The 11,335-nt window shown below is 39.9% G+C and overlaps 1 pseudogene; it reads right to left on the reverse strand.

The window, feature by feature from the left end:
- Positions 1–5,597: 5,597 nt before the first annotated feature.
- On the reverse strand, positions 5,598–10,191 carry LOC149470138 (uncharacterized; annotated as a pseudogene).
- Positions 10,192–11,335: the final 1,144 nt, after the last annotated feature.

Here is an 11,335-nt window from a genome sequence, read left to right on the forward strand (position 1 = left end):
GTCAACACTGCAAATATTGACTCTTCATAAACTTAATATAATTGTTAATAAAAGCCTTGGACGCTTCTGAAATGCTTGTAATTATACTTCAGTATACCATTGTAACATCTGACAAAAAGATCTAAAAACACTGAAACTGCAGACTTTGTGAAAATTAATATTTGTGTCATTCTCAAAACTTTTGGTCAGGGCTGTATTGTCACTGGTTCCCAAAAAGTGTCAGTTAGTGTCAGATTGACTGTCGTACTATTACAGTCCCGCCATAAGTCGCTGATCACCACCATTACTAGTATAAAAAAATAAATAAAAAGAAACAAAATTCCAGTATATATTTCATAGTTTGTAGATGCTATAACTTTCACGTAAACCAATCAATATACACTTCTAGGGATTGTTTTTTTTAACTAAAAATATGTAGCAGAATACATTTTGGCCTAAATTTATGAAGAAATTTGATTTTTTTTTGTTTTTATTGGATATGTTTTATAGCAGAAAGTACAAATATTGTTTTTTTTCAATATCGTTGGTTTATAGCGCAAGATATAAAAACCCCAGTGGTGATCAAATACCACCAAAAGAAAGCTCTATTTGTGTGAAAAATTGTGATTACGGTGTTGCATGACCATGCAATTGACAGTTAGGCTAGGTTCACATATGTGCGGGTGGTTCCGCTGCGGATCCGCACACAATTCCACCACCCACACAGAAGAATGCGGACCCACGGGCGGGTGCCATTAATTCTAATGGCACGCCTCCCACACTGGAAATCTCAACCGCTCTGAGAACCAAGGTTCCCATGCGGGCTGCGGTTTCCAAAGAAGTGCAGGGACTTCCCTGCGTGTCCCGGGGCATGGGAGTCCATTCAAATGAATGGGCTCTTGTGCCCGCTCAAAAGGCGGCCCTAATGGCTGCATATATGTGAACCAGGGGTTAAAGTAAAGCAGTGTTGTAAAGCAAAAAATGAGCTGTCAGGAAGGGTGTAAAATCTTCCGAAGGGCAAGTGGTTCATTGATTCAAAGTAGAATAGAGACAACACGTTTTATGGCCAGACATACACCCCCTCCATCAGGGCTTAAGAATTCTGACTGTGCTTAAATAGACTCAGGTAAGCAGATACCAAATAAAACTGCCCTGTGATTTAGGCTACGTTCCCACTAGCTCTGTCAGCGGACTGACCATTCGAGCACTCGGGCACTGCCCGAGGGCCCAGGGTCAGTAGGGGGCCCCATGAAGTGCCCCTGGTACCTTTTTATAGGCTTTTTTGAGAGTGGGCAAGGACACAGGGGCCCCATGATCCCCTATTGCCCAGGGGCCCCATGAGTTGTCAGTCCACCCCTGATACTGAGCTTGACTGAAAGAACTGAAATCCAGTGAATGAAAGGGGGTGGGCCAGTAAGGCTGAGGAGGAAAGGGCTAGATGATGCTGGATGCCCCGCAGCCAGGAATTTAGGTGTGCTCTGTCTGACTTGTAAGGGGCTTCTAGTGCACACTGTGAGAAGTGTGCACTATGCAGCAAAATTACAGTAAGACATTTCAGTAAAGGAGAGGAGCCTCTACAACAAAGCAAGACTGAAGGTCGGAGTTCAGCTTTAATATAAGTACACATATCATTTTTGCTTTGGCCTAGTTTCCTTTTATTAACTAAAATAAGGAATTCAGGCGTGAAGGGTGACTAGCTTGTATCATACTGAAACTGTGAAGGCATTGAGAGCGAGAACACCGCAGACTGAGCTCCACCTAACACAGGATTCCCAAAGCACAGTGAAATGATCTTTACAGCAGAAAAGAAAATGCAATAATAAAGTGTTCAAACAATTTCTGGCAATGTGCTTACTCATACGAAATCTATTCAGGGCTCAGGCCACTGTCTGAGACAAGCCTCTGCCAGATTGTTTTGTATTTGATTATGGGAGAAAATGTCAAGTTCCTGTTTCATTTCTTCTACATGGTTTTACTTCTCACTTAAAGGGAATCTGGACTTCAATGTATCCTTTTAAAAGTGAAAGTCTTGCCCAAGGGCCAGAAAACAAAAATATAATATATTACACTAGACTTACTTGTCCTTAGATGTGGTGGCTGCATTAGTTTTCATTTTTCAGGCTAAGAACATTTTCATCAAGTACAGAAAATACCTGTTGATCTTACCAGAAATGGTGTGTCCATGTCACTTCCCATGAGCTGAACTAAAAGCAAAAACTATTTTATCTTTCTTCATCTCCCCACCCTTATTTAATGGAGATACATGTTTGTAGTCCAGCCTTGGTGGTAACTACAGCTGCCTCCATAGACACAGTGGGGTAGTGAGCGTAGCCCGCCATGGACAGAAAGTTTCTTATTTACAGGTTGAGGTTCCGAGCACAGAAGTGTACTCACGCCCCCTCATCTGGTACGGCTGTACATGTTTATGTGCCGGGATAGCATAAAGCACCCGCACATGCATGAACATGTGCTCTGAATGTAAACATACATCCATGCATGTGCAGGAGCTCTGCGCTACCCCCAGTGCGAAACAGCGTACATCCACATCTTTTCATTCTTCTCTAGGGACGTCAGTACACAGCAGCAGTGGGTCCCTGAAAAAAAAAATGTGGCCACCATGTCTAAGGACTGGTAACCTGCAATATATTTCATTTTTGGTTTCGGGTTTACATAACTTTAAGGCCTCATGCACACTGTACATTTTTGCTATCTCTCCTGGAAACCTTTCCTCCTGACAGCGGCATTTTGGCAAAAAAAAAACCCCAAAAAACGATCAGTGCTAAAAAGAAAACAAACCAATCAGTGCTTGTAAACTTGTCGGATAAAGGCAAGCAAAGGGTCACATCTGGCCCGAGGGCCGCAGTTTGGAGACCACTGGTTTAGAGGCTGGGGCATTTAGAGGCAGAAAAAAACCCACTGCTAGTGTGTCCAGGAGCCGCAGTATTTTGGCAGAAAAAACGTTTAGGCTTGTCAAATGGCTGGGCATTCATTCATTTCATTAGCCAGAATAATAATTTATTCTGTCCATTTAAATGAATTAACACACGTGCGAAACGTACCTAGCGTAAATGCACATTTAGATGCGTTTTCATGCGTTCGAACCATCATTTGTTTTTTTATGCCAAAACACTGCTACTCGTGGACACACTAGCACTGCGGCTCGCAAGCCAGATGTGGCCCTTTGCTTGCCTTTATATGGCCCATGAGGCAATATTTCTGCCACGGACACCAACAATTGTGCACTATTCCTCCCACTGACACCAGTGATGGGACACAATTCCTCCCACTAACACCAACTATTTCTCCTCCTAATACCTAAGATGGAGCATTGTTTACTCCCAATGGCCACAGTCCGGCTCCCCTGAAGTCTGAAGGACAGTAAACTGGCCCTTTGTTTAAAAAGTTTGGAGACCTCTGCTCTAAACTCCTGTAAATGTGTGTATAGACACATAAGGTGTTCTGTGAGCTGAGCCAGCGACCTCCTGTGTTCACTCAAAATGGGACGTGGAAGACAGCAGTGATCACTAAAGTAGCTAAAAAGTGCTCATGTACATGAACTCTTAGCCGTTAAAGTGGTTCTAAAGCCTTATGGTTTAATGCATTCAATGCTCTCACCGCTGTCTCCCTCCTCCCTGGGCAGATTGATAGCAGCAGGAACCGGTGGCTCCCACTGCTGTAAATCAAATGCGTGCCGAACGAGTGGGGGGGTGGGACCGAGCCAGCCTCTCTGTGTCAATAGACCTAGGCAGGGGGGCTCGGGAGCAAGCATGCACAGGTGCCCCCCATGGAAAGCCACTTGCCAAAGAGGAAGAGCCTGGAGCACTGGCAGGGGACCCTAGAAGAAGAAGATTGGGGCTTCCCTGTGCAAAACCATTGTACAGGGCAGGTAAGTATGACATGTTTTTATTTAAATTTTTTTTAAAAACTAAGCTTTAATGTCGCTTTAAGCTTCTGCTAGGGAAGGCGTTAACTTGAATGACACTGTAAAAATACTGGAAAAAGTGTCAACAATACTGAATTAGTCAAAGTGTTTGACAATAGACATTCAATGAAACTGGTAGTTTAGGAATTCAGTGGCTTGGAATAATTATATTGCATGCAATGACTAGAGCTGCTCAAATGAACCAAGAAATCTGAAGGCAGCACAGAATAGTTATACGATTTTCAGTACTCATTGCTTTAAATGGTAGTACCTTCTAGCTAGAAAGACTTATTGAATGTTTGCCAACTTCATTCGTTCAACAATGGATGGCTTAAATAAACATCACGGTATGATAATGGTAAAATATGTTTCTCTTTCATCACTTGTTCTCCATGGATGATATAAATATACCAAGGAGAGCCTAAACAGTGCTAATCACATCACCATGAATGATGGCTTCTCATCCTGCTATGGATTCCAAGAGTTGCAACATTTATAAACAGCAACGCCAGGCAACAACTGACACCAGTCTGAGTTGGCTGTCATAGATATAAAGGATCCCCTCCATGGATCTTTGGGTCACCTGGAAAATATCAGATGAGTCTGCCTCCTTTCCAAAATACAAACAATACTGATCCATCACCCCTTGACTGGCTTTGTTGTCCTGTGAACTGATATAAAAGCTTAAAATTGACAACTGCTCCTAATACCTTCCCAACCCTCCTCTGCATACTTGTTCATCTGCTGGAGCCTCAACTCAAACAACACACTTTGCCATATAAACTTCCCCAACTTCCAATGAAAGTACTCAGGCCTGGTGATTGGTTGCTCATACACCCAGCACCCGCATCATGACAGGAAGGGGAGAGAGTCACATGTGTTGTCATATATCAATGAAGTCCACACAGAAACAGTGCATAAAACAAATCTGTTGTCTTATATTAATTAATATGGGGGAGGACGGATGAATGACCAGTGTAAATTTATATAAATGTACTTTTCCCGCAGCAATTAGTCCAACAGTTATTTTCCAGAGAGATGCATTTATTCGGCCCAGAAACAATTCATAAAGCAGAGGTACAGACAAGGCAGATCACAGGATACTTACAATATTCATGCAATCATTAGAAACCTTCAGAGAAAGATTTTTCCCATTCAGTACAATGGCAAGCACTCTGATTGGCCACTTTTAGTAGCCCCTTTGATCTTCTGGGTGACAGGTAATGCCTTTTGGGCTTGGACAGATGAAGTAAAAGATGTCTAGATATTTTCTAAACTGCATTCTTTTACTATTAATTAGATAAACAAGTTAGCCTTTGAAGAATGCTATGTACCATACTTAATATCCATTTTAGTAGATGTTGACCAACTCCTTTCAAGTCTGACTGAGCCATCTGCATTTTATCACCCTTGCAAGTTTGCAAATTACCTCCTTTGAAATGTAACAAGCCGACCCCTGAGTGCCCAGGTTATCTTGCATAAAATTAACATAGCAAAGAGTTCTTGGCTGCTTTTGTTGTGTAAAATACATCTAGCTCAGTCATATACTGGCTTGGTCAATAACGTGAGAATACACCACATACAGTGTATATATATATATATATATATATATATATATATATATATTACAATATTCCTACATGCCCCCACTTGAATCGGTTTTTACTCAGAACTGATTCACGGCCAAGCAAACTACTCACACCTTCCTGGTTCTTAAGATTGATGCCAGCTCTAAGTTTTTGTTATTTCCCTGGAGTTTTCTTAATTGCCTTTTCCCACAACAATATAAACCAAACAGTAAACATACTAATATAAACTGAACAATCGCAAAGATCATGGAAAGAGTTCTCAATAGCGGGTTTGTAAAGGTGTTATTTGGTATGCTCCACCAGGGCTCCTGAAATTCTTTTGAAATTTTTTTAGAACTGATGACATTTTCCTTTACCAGTTCTTGTAACTCTATAATTTTCCTACTATCCCTCTTAAATAATGTATCCAATTCAACCGTGGTGGTATTTTTTTAAATAAAAGAGAGATCATAGATTCCCCATTGCCAAGATCAGTTTGCTCAATATCAACAGATACTTGTTTTATCAGAATATTCGCTCGAATGTCCTCATCTCCAATTGTCAATAGTCCATCTGTGAGGTTCACACACCAACCTGTGATAGGTGTCTGGCACTGAACTTGTCTCTGCCAAGAAAACGAGGGAACCCCTAATGCACAGACCTTTGAGTCATCTCCATGAATTATCCTTTTCCAAGCTGATTCATATTTATGCAGTTGAACCATGCACTTCCCAGAATGGGTAGTAAATCAGCCATCAACGTACTCTAGCCGCTCAAAAGAACAGGAAGAAAGGTCACATCTGGTACAGCAGTTAGGGTCCATGGTTTTCCATACTTGGCTCTCCTTAACGATGAGTCTGCTTTGTGGTAGCAGTTGTTTCAGTATGTTAGTGCCATTTGTCACCTCCACCTCACCAAGAATGATCATCTTATACACAGGTAAGGGTGTTGTTGACCATGTAGGGATGTCGACGGTCAAAGGTATTTCCTGCTTCTCGATGTGATTTTTATTGCAAAGATTATTCAGGCTCCTTATTTTAGCAAGAGCAAAGTTTTTACAGGTCACACCACTGTCTTTAATCAGACTGAATAACAAAGTTGAGTTCATTATCCTTGGCCATTCTCCTTGTTTAATTTCTTGTAGTCCTTGGCTCAAGTGTTCACTCAGCAAGTTACCTATAAAACCACATACCATAGAGTTGGACACATTATTGGTTTGAAGTGTTTTATTCAGAGCATTCACAGACATTTGAATGTTCTACAAATCTGCAGCAATGCTGTGAATGTTCTGAATGTCAATCTTCATTTCAGCTAGAGTGTTAAAATCCACTCTTCCCCCTTTAAGTAGTACCTGCTGCAATCCACCCACAAAATGTTGTTCTCTTGTATTTAAACGCTCTATGTCAGCTCGATTCCACATTGAACTACCCAAACTGAATCCTGATATTATATCAGTACTCAGATCCCTCTTTGAAACTTTCTTAAAATTGAGCCCTTGTGTAGCATCCAAAATAAGTTTAGATTTGTTTGAAAGACAGTTTTAAACCATATTCTCATTGATTCTGGGCAACTCTCTGGAATGTTAAATAATGTAAAATTCAACAACAATGGTAGTAACACATATGAAACATCATTATATACAAAAGTTTGAGTCCACTCAATAAAAAGTCCATATTCTGGCCACTGTAAAATCGTAGGACAGTTTTTAGAGTTGGTGACCGTTATATGTAGGATTTTTGTATAGACTCCATCTCATATCATGAGGGCTTATGATATAATACCTTCTTTAGATATAGTGAAACTTCTTTCTACAGTCATTAGCACTTGTGGTTCATTATTTGTATTCACTAAGATTATATTAGTACTCCTGTGATGATCACTTCCTTCTGGATAAGTCCAAACAGCATATTCCATAAAGTAATCAGATCCGGGTAACGGTACCAATATGTTGTCTTATATTAATAATATGTTGTCTTTTCAATTATGAGGTCTACACAGAAACAGTTCATAAGACAAATCTGTTGTCTTATATTAATAAAGGAAGATGAATGACAATGTGTATATTTATAAAATGTACTTTTCCTGCAGCAACTAGTCCAACGATTCTTTTCCAGAGAGATGCATTTATTCGGATAAAGATATTTGTTACAGATGACAGAAATCCAGCTGAATACTTGTAAATATTACAATGAACAACAGCCCTCAGAGTCTCATTTAAGATACTTCATATCAAGCACCCTCCAGCATATGTCCAACCTTTAATATGCACCTATGTAGCTTCCATGCATGTAATAATCTATACCTGTGCTTCCAAATTAATGAATGGGAGAAACTCCTCTCCCAGCCAAAATAATGTCCCTTGAAATACAGTTTACTGGAGGGTTTCTGATTGGATGACAAAACACTTTTGATCTTACATGAAAAGACTTCACTTGTCATTACTATAAATAACAACTAGGGTCACTATAGTTTTTACCAGGTAAACAAGTCATCCTTTCACCATATCCCTAATTACCATCAATAAATACTTCTTGTATGGTCAAATCACATTCTTTATCATCCTTAAACATGTAAACAATGAACCATTTGAAGATAAACAGGCTATTCCCCAAATACCAAAGTGACCTTGCATAAAATTAACGTAGAAAAGAGTTCTTTTGATGTGAAAATGTGGTCTTGTCACTGGGGCCTGTCCAAGAATGAACAGAATGTGTTTCAATATATTCTATATATATATATATATATATATATATATATATATATATATATATATATTACAATATTCCTACAACATGCTCCTCCATACTTATAGGTACTGAGTATTTCTGGATCTGGACAACAAACTTCATGCAACAGAGGAGGCATGGAGATAAAGGAAAACATTAAATAGATTCTAAAGCTCCACCTGCTGGTGGATAACATAACACCATCATTTCACGCAAACTATTACTAAAATGTTGTGTTGTGTTCCTGGCAGTAGGATAAACAAGATGCTGAAAACCAAAAGTTTCATTTATTTGTAAAAACAAGTGTTTCTAAGTAATCATTATGATATTGCCTGGAGGACGTGGCAAATGTTTATTGTCTTAGACCATAACAGTCAAGATGTTGGACCCATATCAAACGATTCTGAGAAGCAACAACATTTATTGGAGTAAAGGTCTCATGTAAGACTATTTAAAGTAATAGACTATGACAAAGTATAGTCATGTGCATGTGTTTGATGGTGTCATCAGAATTTCATGTTCAACAAAGAACCAATTAAATATTAGTCATAAAGCCATGGTCCACCTCTTTTGTTCTTGTTTTTGTTTTAATCAATGCCAAATTGTCCCTTATGCTTTAGGCTAATGAGCAACAGAGAAAATCACACATTTTTAAACTTGGTCAACCAGGCCATTCTGTTAACACATGCATGGTAACCCAAGTTACTCTCATTGATGTGCTGCAGTGCCATCCCTTGGTTTAGTGAACGTGGTGAAAATTTACTTTGTAAACTATGCCCATTTATGTGCAAGAAAAATAAAAAACTGTATTTTTGCTTGCACTTGATTGGATAATGAAAGGCAGTGGAGTTTCAACTCATTCACTAAGCTAAGTGTAAAAAAGCCTGTTTGCCCTTATTAACCCTATAGACTGAACAGAGAGAGAGACACAGGTTGGTCTAATAAAGGTAAATTGACTGTTCACTTTGCAATAGAAATTTCCATCAGCTTAGTGAATGAAGTGAAACTCTGCTGACTTCCATCATCCATACATGTTCAAGCAAAAATATGCTCAAGGAAAATTCTCTTGCAAAGTGAACAGCCTATTCGCCGTTAGTAAGTCAACCCCATAATCTTGCCCCTGTAGAAAGCATTAGTAAAACCCCTTGAATATCTTCAACTGTACGAGCAGCAGGAATAACACAAACCGAGATGCAAAATAATATATTGTAAAAGGAACAGATGTTATGTTTTAAAAATAACAAACATGTAATACTTACCGGTTCTGTGCAGTGGTTTTACACTGAGCAGCCCTGATCATCATGTTCTGGGGTCCCCCGCCAGTGCTCCTGGCCTCTCCCCCCTGTTGACTGCCCCTAGAGTATACTTCTTGCTATGGAGGCTCTTGTGCGGGCTTGATCCCTAGCTGTGCTCTGTGTGTCCATTGCCACATACATCGTGGCTCAGCCCTGTCCTCTGCTCCCTCCTCACTGGCTGTGATTGACAACAGCAAGAGCCAATGGCTTCCACTGCTGTCTCTGAGTCAATGAGGAGGGAGAGAGTGGACAGAGCCTCTGCTCTCATGCACAACGCTGCAACGAGCTCAGGTAAGTATAAGGGGGGCTGCATTAAGGTAAAATGTCTTTAACATTTCCAGCAGGAACAAGTTCTCTTCTGACATGTTTTGTGCTAGGCCCAGCACTTTCTCAGAGATTCTTTGATCATTGTGCCTAGCGTGAAACTTGTTAGTATTCAACACATTCCTGCTGGTACTTTTAATAAGGGAAAATTATTATTTTGCCTCTTAGTGTGTGGTATTCCTGTTGCTGGTAAAATTGATTGCTTTAGTGGAGACAAGTTGTGATTGTGAAATGTTTTGCCTGATCTCACCTGGAGCAGCAAATGAAATATTTGTCTCTTGAATATCTTCTTGAGTATGCAGTTCAATTTTTGGCCCCAGTTTACAAAAGAGGATGGTGTGGAACTGGGAAATGGCAACTGAATTATTAATTGGCATGGGGACCTCAGCTATGAGTTTAACTGGACTAAATGTATTCTTCTTCACAAAGAAGTGATTAAGGGATATAAATACATTAATAGTACAATGAAAAGCTTTATACAAAGTTGTTGAACTTAAGGTAACTATAAATGACAAGAAAGCTGGGGGAGAAAAAGCTTAACACCCACAAACAGAATGGCTTCTTTACAGTAAGGCTTCTTTGCAGTTTAAGGCTGTGTAGGAAGCTAACCTTCCAAAATATACATATACAATGGTGAAAAGTTTATGTAGCGCTCACCCCCACAAGGGCCACTTGATATTTACCCAGGGTTCTTACCCCAGTAGGTGCACTGCAGCCATATACACAGTTCAAGTCACTCTTCAGGCTCATTACCAATCTAGGGGTATGCCTTTGATGCTTTAATGAAATCATGAACTTGTATACGTACAGAGTCACTGTAGGATGCTCCATTACTCTTAGCAACAAACTTGAGGACACTAATCTTTTATTTAAAAATGTGAGCATGAGGAAGTCACACGCCCCCCTCTCCCCTTCCTCTGTTCCCTTTCTTGGCCTCCTTTATGCTTTCCTTCATCTTTCCAACCTTCTCCCATTTTTTTTCTTCCGCCATTTTGCATGGAACCTATAGGTAGTTCTGTGGTGCAGTACACCCTAGTTGAACCATAACCATGCTTTTTCCCCCTTTTGTATTGCATTTTTCCCAGATGTTTCATTGTGGTTCCCAGTTATATATTTTAACATGACTTTTTTCTCCTTGCCCTTGGGCAACATGGTCTCCGATACTTCTGTATATGTACTTACATGTTCTAAGCTTGTTTCTAGCTTGGAAAATCAATAAAATGTTTGAAAAAAAATAAAATAAATAAACGTGAGCATGAGTCCTTGCTTGCAGCAAATATTGGACTGAGCTCTTTAGGAACACTATAATAGTGCATTCCGTTTAGGTAGAACTGACATAGGCTGACACTATCACAAGAGGTATAGCAGCAGGTTGAGCGCCTGGTAGCTATTTTACTGTTTGCAAATGCCAGTCTGTCCCTGCTCATCTTATCCTTTTTTCATGATCATGTCACCAGTAAACTTTCCGCGTGTACTTTCAATTTCTTATCCTTAACCATATTTAAGACACTCTTTTTTTTA

This window comes from Staurois parvus, unplaced genomic scaffold (genome assembly GCF_062004578.1).
Source record: "Staurois parvus isolate SC_StPar_1 unplaced genomic scaffold, SC_StPar_1.0 ptg000052l, whole genome shotgun sequence".
Lineage (NCBI taxonomy): Eukaryota > Metazoa > Chordata > Amphibia > Anura > Ranidae > Staurois > Staurois parvus.